Source organism: Palaemon carinicauda, chromosome 35 (assembly GCF_036898095.1).
Source record: "Palaemon carinicauda isolate YSFRI2023 chromosome 35, ASM3689809v2, whole genome shotgun sequence".
In the NCBI taxonomy this organism is placed as follows: Eukaryota; Metazoa; Arthropoda; class Malacostraca; order Decapoda; family Palaemonidae; genus Palaemon; species Palaemon carinicauda.
The window spans coordinates 19,697,013-19,707,100 of NC_090759.1; the positions used below are offsets into that span (position 1 = coordinate 19,697,013).

Sequence of the window (10,088 nt, forward strand, 5' to 3'; positions counted from 1 at the left end):
CCTACAGGATTTAGGGTTCATGCGATGAAAAGGATGATGAGAACCTGAAAGAACTACGTCATCGTTACCTGAAGGGAGATGGAATCCCTCAGGCAAGGTGTCATGTGCTTGTGACAAAAATCTGAAGATTCTCTTATGTGAATTAACAAACTTAGAATAACGGCGGAAACGAGAGCCCCTTCAACATAACTGGGGTTGCGAGAACCCTGAGAGCTCAAGCAACTGGAACCTTTAGGTCCTGGATTTTGAGAGCCGGAAGGCTCCATGTAACCTGAGCCTGAAGGCTCGGAGTCACAAGAGCCCAAAGGCTCAACGTAACGAGGAGCGGGAGGTACCACATTGCGAGAACCCAAAGATTCAACGTACCCAGAGCCCGGAGGCTTATTGTCCCGTAAGCCAGAGGGCCTAACGAGATGAGGACCCAAAGATCCTGGATTGCGAGAGCCTGAAGGCTCCATGTAACGAGAGCTGAAGGCCCGAGGTCACACAAGCCCAATGTGTGACCGTCATAAGACTCTGAAGAGACAAGCAACTTGAACCTAAAAACGTCTCCTACCGCTGGGGGAGGAGCATCTCCTGGATGAAGGGGTCAAGAACTCCTCCACCCGTTAAACCTCCGAAGGGGAGCAACTGCAGAAACCACCTGGGGGTGAGGCTACTTAAGCTCGAGAGCTTCCTCTCTCGGAGGGGAGGTTGTTCCTGACTTAGGACAAAGCCCTAACCCCACCCTTGGGGAAGAAGCGTAAAGTGACCACTGACCACATGCAATTCTCTCACAAATGAGAGATGTTCCACCGGAGGAGGAACATACCTAGGACTTTGCTCTCCTACCACCCCTGGAGGAGAATCAACGTATTCGGCACGAGACCGAAGTCAGACCAACAGGCTGCAGCATTTGCAACAACCCAAAGGTTAAAAAGGGCATCTCCTACCGCAGGGGGAGGAGAAAGCCAAGGGAGAAGAGGGGTCAAAAACTCCTCCTCCCGACGAATTCCCGAAGGGGAACATCTAGCAGGATCCTCTGGAGAGGGAGCCTACTCTGACACAAAGTTGACCGCAAACTTTTTTCTCATAAACGAGAGAAATGTTCTCCCTTAGGAGGACATTACCTAAGACTAGCTTTCTCCCAGCCCTATGGGAAAAAGCATAGCCTAACGACATCTGTTGGTCACTGAACAATCTCTATCGAGGATGAGAGAGGAGTCCTCCCAAAGAAGGACCTTGTCTTGCACTCCACTTTTCCCCAACCCAGGTGGAGAAGCACAGTCTTTGGCAACAAGATAGTAGCTCCTGATCTTCGTCGAGCTGACAGCAATTCTCACTGAGGAGGGAAGGATGCTAAAAGGCTGATGAAGGGAAGCTTTCCCTCAGAAGGGCGAACAGCCCAACACCCAGGGAGGTTAACTTTCCCTCGGAAGGTTAAGTTTTCTAACCCCTGGAGGCGAACCTCTTAGCAACGTGCTCTACTTCCCTTCAACAAGCCTTTTTCAAGTTGAAGGCTGGCATTGAGTGCCAGAGCGCCAAAAATCACAGGAACGAACTGAACTGCTTTCCATGTCTGCTGCTTTAGCAGTACAAAGAATGGCATAGCTATCTGAGGAAAAATAAAAGTTATGATGAATCCGAATTCGTGAATAAACGGGGGAGGTGGGGGGAGGAACTCAACCCTCGGTTAGAAGGGAATTCCCGAGAGTGAGCAGACAAGGTAAGGCTAAACACTCTCCGCCCGCCAAGAAAGGCCTTTGGCCCATCGCCGGAAATTATGAGAGCAGAATCAAGAGCTGAAAATTTAATTTACGAGCAGTTATTAAATTTAACTTGAGAACTGAAGAAACCCAAGAAAGTGCCACCTAACCCGCAAATGGGAAAGGTGTACCCCCGCCGAGTATCCGACTGCCAACTACGTAAGAGGGAGAGTGGCATATTAAGGAAGTAGCTCCCTTGCGGTGGAAACTGCCATAATATGCTGTCACACAAACAGCAACTGTAATAAACGTTACATACTGTATATATAAAAACATATGAGATGGTTTCGTCTAAATAAAATGAACAAGAAAAACAGATCTAACTGTTAAAAAAAAATGGCAATTCTTTTTGAGAGAGCAGCAGTATGACTGTCCTCTACTGAGCCAGAAAGAAAAAAGTGGTTGCTCAGCCCAGGTGTGTGAGTGAGTAGGGTAGCTGCATTACCCCCACCCCAACCCGCTAACTAGCGGTTGGGTAGTTATCCCTTACGAAAATTATCATAGCTCATATTTCAGCTTCGCCGAAAGTAATACCCCTAAAAAAGCGAAGGGTTTGTATTTGTGCAGGAAGTTTCCAAACCCTCTTACAGTACCATCCTCAATTACACATGAACAGAATTGTCAGGGTGATAAACAGTAAGCCTTTATTAGTATATCAGTTCTAAGTACACTTACAGTACATAGCATCTTGCTATATTTTGTTGATTTATATATAATCATTATGTATACTATGATTTCTCTGGGGTCGCTACTACTATATTTTAGTCTGTGATATTAGGATAAAATATCACATCTAATTGTTATGCCTTTCATCTCTAATACAGTAACATTTGTAATACAGTACTAACTTGAATTCTGCCAGTATTAAATATTTAAGTAAATATGCTGTATATGTAATCATCTTGATAGTCACACTTTTTTTTTTCAGAATCCTTTTGTGATGTGTTTAACAAAGTTCAGTGGTTGATGCCAAGTCTTTTAATTACTTCAGTCACAGTGATAACATATTTTTTTGGCCTCGGGGCATGTCGTCCCGACGGAAGGTTCCTTTAAGTAGCTTCCTAGGTTATATTTGACTACAGTGATATTCCCAGAGAATTCTAACTCTTGGCGCGAATATCCTTAAAGTTTCCTTTTAGGATATCCCATAATATCAGTGGACGTATTCTTGACACGCCACATAGCAATCTGCACCCCGCATAGCGTTTACGCTTTGAGGGGAAAAAGTGGCGAAATAAAAGAGGAGCCGTTGTAAAATTCTCCTTCCTCCGTTACTGTTTGAGTACTCAGATGGCGCCATAATCGTCGGCCATCTTTATTCCTTTCTCTGTAGTGCTTCAGCTCCGTGGTTTTCCCAGTGCTCTCTCGTTATAGGATTTATCATGCAATCTCCAGCTTCTTCTGCCTCTGGAAAGTTGAGTATTTAATTCTTAAATTGTATAAATTTAGCTCTGGCCATAAAGTAAGAATTAATTCGAATTAAACTATTTTTTTTTTTTTGGCAGAGCTATTGCCTTGACCGGAGGCGCCTTCGGCGCTGTCGTTCATAACGCATGAGTTATTTAGTTAGCCAGAACGACTTTCCCGGTATAATAGCTTAAATAAAAATATTTAGCTATGTAGTCTTCATTGCTAGGAATTCATTATATTATGCTGATAGTATTCTCATTAGTTTCGGCACATTAGATAGCCGATCTTGTTTACGCTAGGCTTCCTAGCCTAGGCGATTTAGTTTACTCTCTTGCATGATATAATAGGTATTCCTGGTGCTATCAAATTTAAATAAAGATAATAGGCAATTTTTACATGTAAGATATATGAATTGCACAAAAAACTTCCTCTTCCAAGACAGTATACGAGAGAGCTTCTATGAGTCAGGTAGTCGATCTCACTGTTGCTAGGCTAGTAGCCTAGTGGCTTTAGTATACTTTCATACAATCTCCCCGGTTACCCTTATGTATAGGGTAATCCCTCCTTCCCTCTAGCTACAATCCTAGTTGGTCTTGCCTCGAATTGTGATTCTGGCAAGGTTAGGCTAGGGTTTTTCTGCCCCTTTACCAAGCTATTGTTGGTGAGCTTTGGGTTTGGGTCAGAACCTCAGAGTACTTGTCGTGTGCCGGCAGCTGATCGATAGGGTGAATGTACGCCCCTGTTGGATCTTGTTGGTTGGCATAGGAGGCCTTGCCTCCCTAGACTGCACTTGAAGGGGTCATGTGATCCCCTTCTCCTTGTGGTTTAGTCGAATAGTCCTGTGCTCGCAGACCCTAGGCTGAAGAATAGTGATTATTTTTCTGCCTAGGATGGTGCCGGCATGGGGACTCTGTTTCTCTATAATTAAAGGTGGCGGCTAGAAGATGCCGCCCCCCTTACTGTATTGGCCGACCCTAGGCTGGGGAATGTATTCTCCATATGCGTAGGATGGCGCCGATACTGGAACAGAGTTTCCTTTAGGTGTGGTAGGGACTGCATGCCACCAGCTCCTCTCACACCTTATACAGGACCCTTTCCCCTTCCCATTCTGTCCTTTAGTGATGGCCTCCTTGGCCGTTGTCCTACAATCTCGCAGATTGCCGGCAGGTTGTAGGGCCGGCTTGGGCTTCTGCCTGTATAGCCTAGTCGTATAGCTTCCCTATTAGACATAAAGTCCGGGATAGCTGTATCGGCAGGTTTAGCTGCCGGCAGGAGACCCATTTGCTTTAGAGTGTTCTTCAGTCCTCCCTTGGGCTGCCATCCACTTCCAATGACCGACAGATACCAGCATAGAGGTGGATGGGTGGAAGCTTGATTATTATACTGTATATTCGCCCCTTCCATTAGAATCCTCACTCAGGAGGAAGAAAGTGATACAGTGGCTAGTGCCGCCACCCTTACATTGCCCTTCACTCCTTGCTCTCTCTCTCTCTATTGGCTAGTGCTGCCAGCTACTAACCTATCTGGCAACTGCCAGCCACTAACCTTGCCGGCAAGATGCAGGCTAGGCTTGTGCTCTGACAGCCGTTAATTCACTGTCACATCTGACTCTGCCGGCTCTTGCCGGCTGATTCGGGTACTCTGGCCACTACCCTGTCACATTGAATGATGGCTGGGATAGTGTGCCGACAGTCGATGACCCGCCGGCGTCTGGCAGTCCGGTGGGTCGTTGGCAAGCCGACTGGCTGCCGGCCATAAATATAATAAATTTTGTGCCAGTTGAATTAAGTCTGAGGTACTAGCATTGCCGGCCGCATCCCGGCAGCAACTATTGCATATGAATATACAGTAGCCAGTACATCTGTAGTATAGAGCATACTGCAGACAGAAAACTATGTTATATAATTATACAGTAATAAAATTTTTCCAACATACTCTGTGTCCAGGCACAGTCTATTGTTAAGACCTTATAAGATTGGGAAAGGAATTCCCTTTTCTTCACACTGATAGTTGATCAGTTATTTTGACCCTCATTATTAACTCTTTTGGAATTGGGTGTTGTTTACACTACTCTATCCTTATAGGCTAGAATCTTCCATCGGGCCTCTTATAAAGGATAATCCTAGAATTAATATTGAGGGAGGTCACAGCAATTGGCGGGGCGGGAAACACACGTATGTGTCGTTCCTATTTCATTTCTAGCTTACCTATCCAAAGCTATATGCAATAAAATAAAATGGAAATTATTATTATAATATTTATTAATCTAGTGAGATAGACTACATTATACTCATTTATTTTCCCCTCTTTACAGGAGGACCTTGTGAAGTGCAATAGCGTTTTCTGCAGTGTTTACCGCAGGAACTCCTATGACCATCTGGGGTGTAGGACACACTCCCGCTGTTCCATCGCCAAGGGACCTCTCAAATACTGGGGCCCACAGGTATGTACAGTATGTAAAGACCTGATGTATGAGGCTTTTGAAAATCCCAAGACAACGGAGTCAGGGATACAGTTCGGGACAAGCTGCGCAAATGGGTTCATGGCTTCCCAAAGTATGCCACGGGGCCTTAGCTCCTTAGTGAGCGTATGAGAGCCCTTCTTTTCCCCAAAGCATCTGCGGATGCTGTTATTCCTCAGCCTCACCCTGAGATCACTTGTGTCCAGATATCCGTTGACACGGATGTGATGAAGGAAATCCATCTAGATGATGAGAGGATGTCAGAAGTGTCAGAGGACACCAAAAAGGACCTTCTGGCGGAAGGTCGAGAAGAGGTGTCAACGTTGGCTCCAGAGACGGAAGAGGAGGAAGTCTACTGTTTCGTTGGTTCCTGCCCCAGAACCTGTACACTCTACGTCCTCCGCTCCTCAACTTGAGAGGTCGGACGACACCCTGTCTGCCATCAAAGCGATGATGGAAATGTTCGAGAAGAAGAGCGAACTAAGGGAAGCTGCATTCAGGATGGAGATTCTTCGGATTGCAGTGTCCCGTGGGTCTCAACGGAGACTCAACGTTAAGGATCTTCCCTCGTGCTCCGAGGTTAACCCATGGAAGCATGCCAAGTATATGCCGATAACTAATAATAAGATCTTTATTTCAGAAAAGCTGGGAGCTGTCCCTATTGAGGACATCGAGTTCTGGCCCAGCTTTGAGTCCTATCCAGACTGCTTCGTTTGTCTAAGGACGGAACCGGTATCCAAGGAGGAGACAGAGCCTAAGGAGGTCATAATGCTTGACCATTTGAAGGTTCAGGATTTGCTAGCCAGCAGCTTGAAGGACAAGGGCTTCACCAATTCCAAGGTGGCGGGCCTGAGCAAGAAGCATCCCTCTTTTCTTGCTCCAACAACTATGATTTTCCCCTTAGTGGAAAAATCATTCAGGGCACTGGTTAAGGCAGTGGAAGTGGGGAAACCTTGCCCTACACTGGAAGAGTGTAGGCCCCTTTCCCTAGCCTTGCCATCGGATGACAAAGACTGGAAGAATATTCAACTCAGTCGGGAAGTTGGAGGCTGATATCGCTGGACGTCAGTTCAACAAAAACCTTCCCAAGTTGTCTGAGTTTCTCCTACGCAGGGAACAAGATTCAAAGGAGAGGCTTGCTACCTCTCTGTCCCTCCAGGTGTCCATGGAGGCAATGGCTAGTGAACAAAGAGCCCCAGACATGTTCATGGTCATGGCCAAGGCACATTTGGCAACCCTAACGAAAGATTTCTACAGCTTCGTTAGGGCAAGAAGGGCTTGTAGAGAGTTCGTTTTTGCTTTGGCTGCGGTTAAACACGAGCCCAGGAAGTTAATATCTTCCAGATATTTTCCAATATCTGGGGAAAAGACCTATTTGCAAACAATTTAGTCAAGGAGATAGTCGACAAGGCCGCCACGGAGAACAGAAATCTTCTCCAGAAGTGGGGCATGTCGGCTAAGAGGAAGTCTTCTCCGGATGAGGGTCCCCAATCAAAGAGGAGGACAAAAGAGGCCAAGAGTGCCAACTCACCCTGCTAGACAACAAAAACTTCCCGTGACCGCAGCGCCACAGATGGTGGCACAGCCCCAACCCACCTACCAGTTGGTACCCCAGCAGGTGGTGACTCAGTCACCAGCCTTTACTCCCGCCTATGAGAGGCAGACCACTAGCTTTCGCCCTAAAGGTAGGGGGTCAGGTAGAGATTCCTCTAGACGTCCCTTGAGAGGAAGAGGGGATAGGGGAGCAAGCGGTCGAGGAGGCAAGCCCTCCGGAAACCAGAGGCAATGAGATGCTTCCGGTAAGAGGAAGACTGACTCTTCCGGGATCGTTGGACCTTCGATCCCTGGGCCCACAGCATAATCAAGAACGTACTAGGTTGGAGCTGCAAGACAGCTCCACCATCATTTCCTCAGTTCTTCCAACACTCCATCCCCGTTCTGGAAGAATATACCCGAGAGCTCTTGAGCAAACGGGTGATAAAGAGGGCAAAGGCCATCAAATTCCAAGGAGGGCAGTTTTGTGTTCCCAAGAAGGACCCAGATCTGTCTCAACAAGTTCGCTTCGTTACAGAAAACCCGAGACCTTCATCTCATGATTTTCTCTCCCTAGCAGTAAAGAAAAGGTTCGGGATCTCGAAAGAAAGTATAGACTTCTTAGAGGAATATAAGTCAAAATCTACCAAAAGGCAATACGAGTCATCTTGGAAGAAATGGGTGGCCTTTGTCAAGGCAAGGAATCCAAAGGAAATCTTGATGGATTTCTGTTTGTCTTTCTTTATTCACCTTCAAGAACAAGGTTTAGCAGCCAACACGATAACAACGTGTAAATCTGCCTTGACAAGACCTTTGCTTTATGCTTTCCAGGTAGACTTGTCTAACGAAATTTTTAACAAAATCCCTAAGGCCTGTGCCAGACTCAGGCCTGCAGCACCTCCAAGGCCCATCTAATGGTCTTTGGATAAGGTACTACATTTTGCTACAAGTTTGGACAACGATGCTTGCTCTTTGAAAGATTTGACTCAAAGTTATATTCTAGTCTCAGGAGCTAGAGTTAGTGAGATAGTGGCCTTGTCTAGGGAGGAAGGCCATATCCAGTTTGCTGAAACGGGAGAGCTAAATCTCTTTCCCGACCCAACGTTTCTCGCCAAGAATGAGCTACCCACTAAGAGGTGGGGTCCCTGGAGAATCTGCCCTCTGAAGGAAGATGTCTCGCTGTGTCCAGTGGAGAGTCTAAAGGTCTATCTTCACAGAACTTCAGACTTCAGTGGAGGACAGCTCTTTAAAGGATAAACATCAGACTCAAACTTATCCCTGAAACAACTAAGGGCGAAGATCATCTACTTTATTCGCAGAGTGGATCATGACAGTACACCCGCAGGTCATGATCCTAGGAAGATTGCTTCTTCGTTAAATTTTTTCCAGCTTATGGATTTCGAGAGCCTTTGCTCGTTTACTGGATGGAAGTCATCCAGGGTATTTTTCAAACACTATGCGAAGCAAGTGCAAGAACTAAAACGTTTCGTGGTAGCGGCAGGTAGTGTGGTAAAACATGTCGCTTAGTGCTGCGAGGAACAGTGAATTATATGGGACTGTAATTCTAAAGGGTGTACATGTTAGCACTTTATAGTGCAACATGGTAAGTGGAATGTCATCATGGTGACATTATGGACTGTTCCAGTATACAAAGGTGATGAAACATAGACTGAACACTAAGTGCCATGTGTTTTTTACACAAGTGTAAATAGACAGACTTCTCAGAAAGACAATAGAAAATTTATTAAATTTTCAATCGAGTGGCAAAGAATTTTTTTTTCAAGTAAAACAAGTATTTCTGATTTATTCTGTTTTGTCTATGTTTGTAAATTCAATTTCACTTGCATTTTTATATTATGAAATGTATGTCTCAGAAAGACATTAAAAATTACAAAAATTATCATGTGATGTGGCAAAGTTTTTGTTTTCAGGTAAAACAAGCATTCCTGATTTATTTTGTCTTGTCTATGTTACTGAACTTTATTTCACTTGCATTTTTTACGTTATTATAAATGTATGCTGAATTTTATTTATTGCTTGACAATAAATGATTAATTGTTTTGTGCATCTTATTTCGCCCTAAACATTTTAATAAAGTTATGTGTGAGCATTCATTTCAATCCTTTTATTTTGCATAATTTTATCGAGCAAAGGTAGTAACTTTGTTCCTACGTGTATACAAACCTTTCTAGCTAGAAGTAACTTGTTTCAATACCAGATACAAACTTGTCTGTGCGGTATACAACTGGATTGCTATACCTCAGATGCTATGGTGGTTGACATGAACCTAGGTTCATATTATAAATACAAACTTTGGCTAATGACATACAGTGAGACCTGCGTGTCCTTTTTTGAATGCTAGGTGGGTTATATGAAATATGCAACTTCGAGACTTTTTCCCGTCTAGTTCAACTCTTCCCTGTAGGGGGCAGGAAGCACTAACATAGAATATGATAAGAAGAAATGACATATAATGGTAATGTCATAGGTCTCTTAGGTCTAAAGGACCAAGGAAAAATTGTCTTGAAGTGTAAGGCACAACTGGGAAATCTCCGGATACATTAATGCTCTGGTAAACTTCCATCAGGACGACATGGCCTGAGCCCAAAAAACGGATTTTGAGGAAAACAAAAAATCTATTTTCGGGTGAGATAGCCATGTCGTCCTGATGGACCCGCCCTCCTTTCTATGAAAGGCCTTAGCAGGATCCCTCTCAATATTACTGTATCTATAAGTACCGGCTTAGCGCTACAAGGAATAAAGATGGCCGACGAGTATGGCGCCATCTGAGTACTCAAACAGTAACGGAGGAAGGAGAATTTTACAACGGCTCCTCTTTTATTTTGCCACTTTTTCCCCTCGAAGCGTAAACGCCATGCGGGGTGCAGATTGCTATGTGGTGTGTCAAGAATATGTCCCCTGATATTATGCGATATCCT

General features: G+C 44.8%; 1 protein-coding gene across 8 annotated transcripts in view; it reads right to left on the reverse strand.

Annotated features, from left to right (window-relative positions):
* LOC137627652 (uncharacterized) overlaps positions 1-10,088 on the reverse strand; it is an 830,137-nt gene that overhangs the window by 57,063 nt on the left and 762,986 nt on the right. The window lies entirely within an intron of this gene.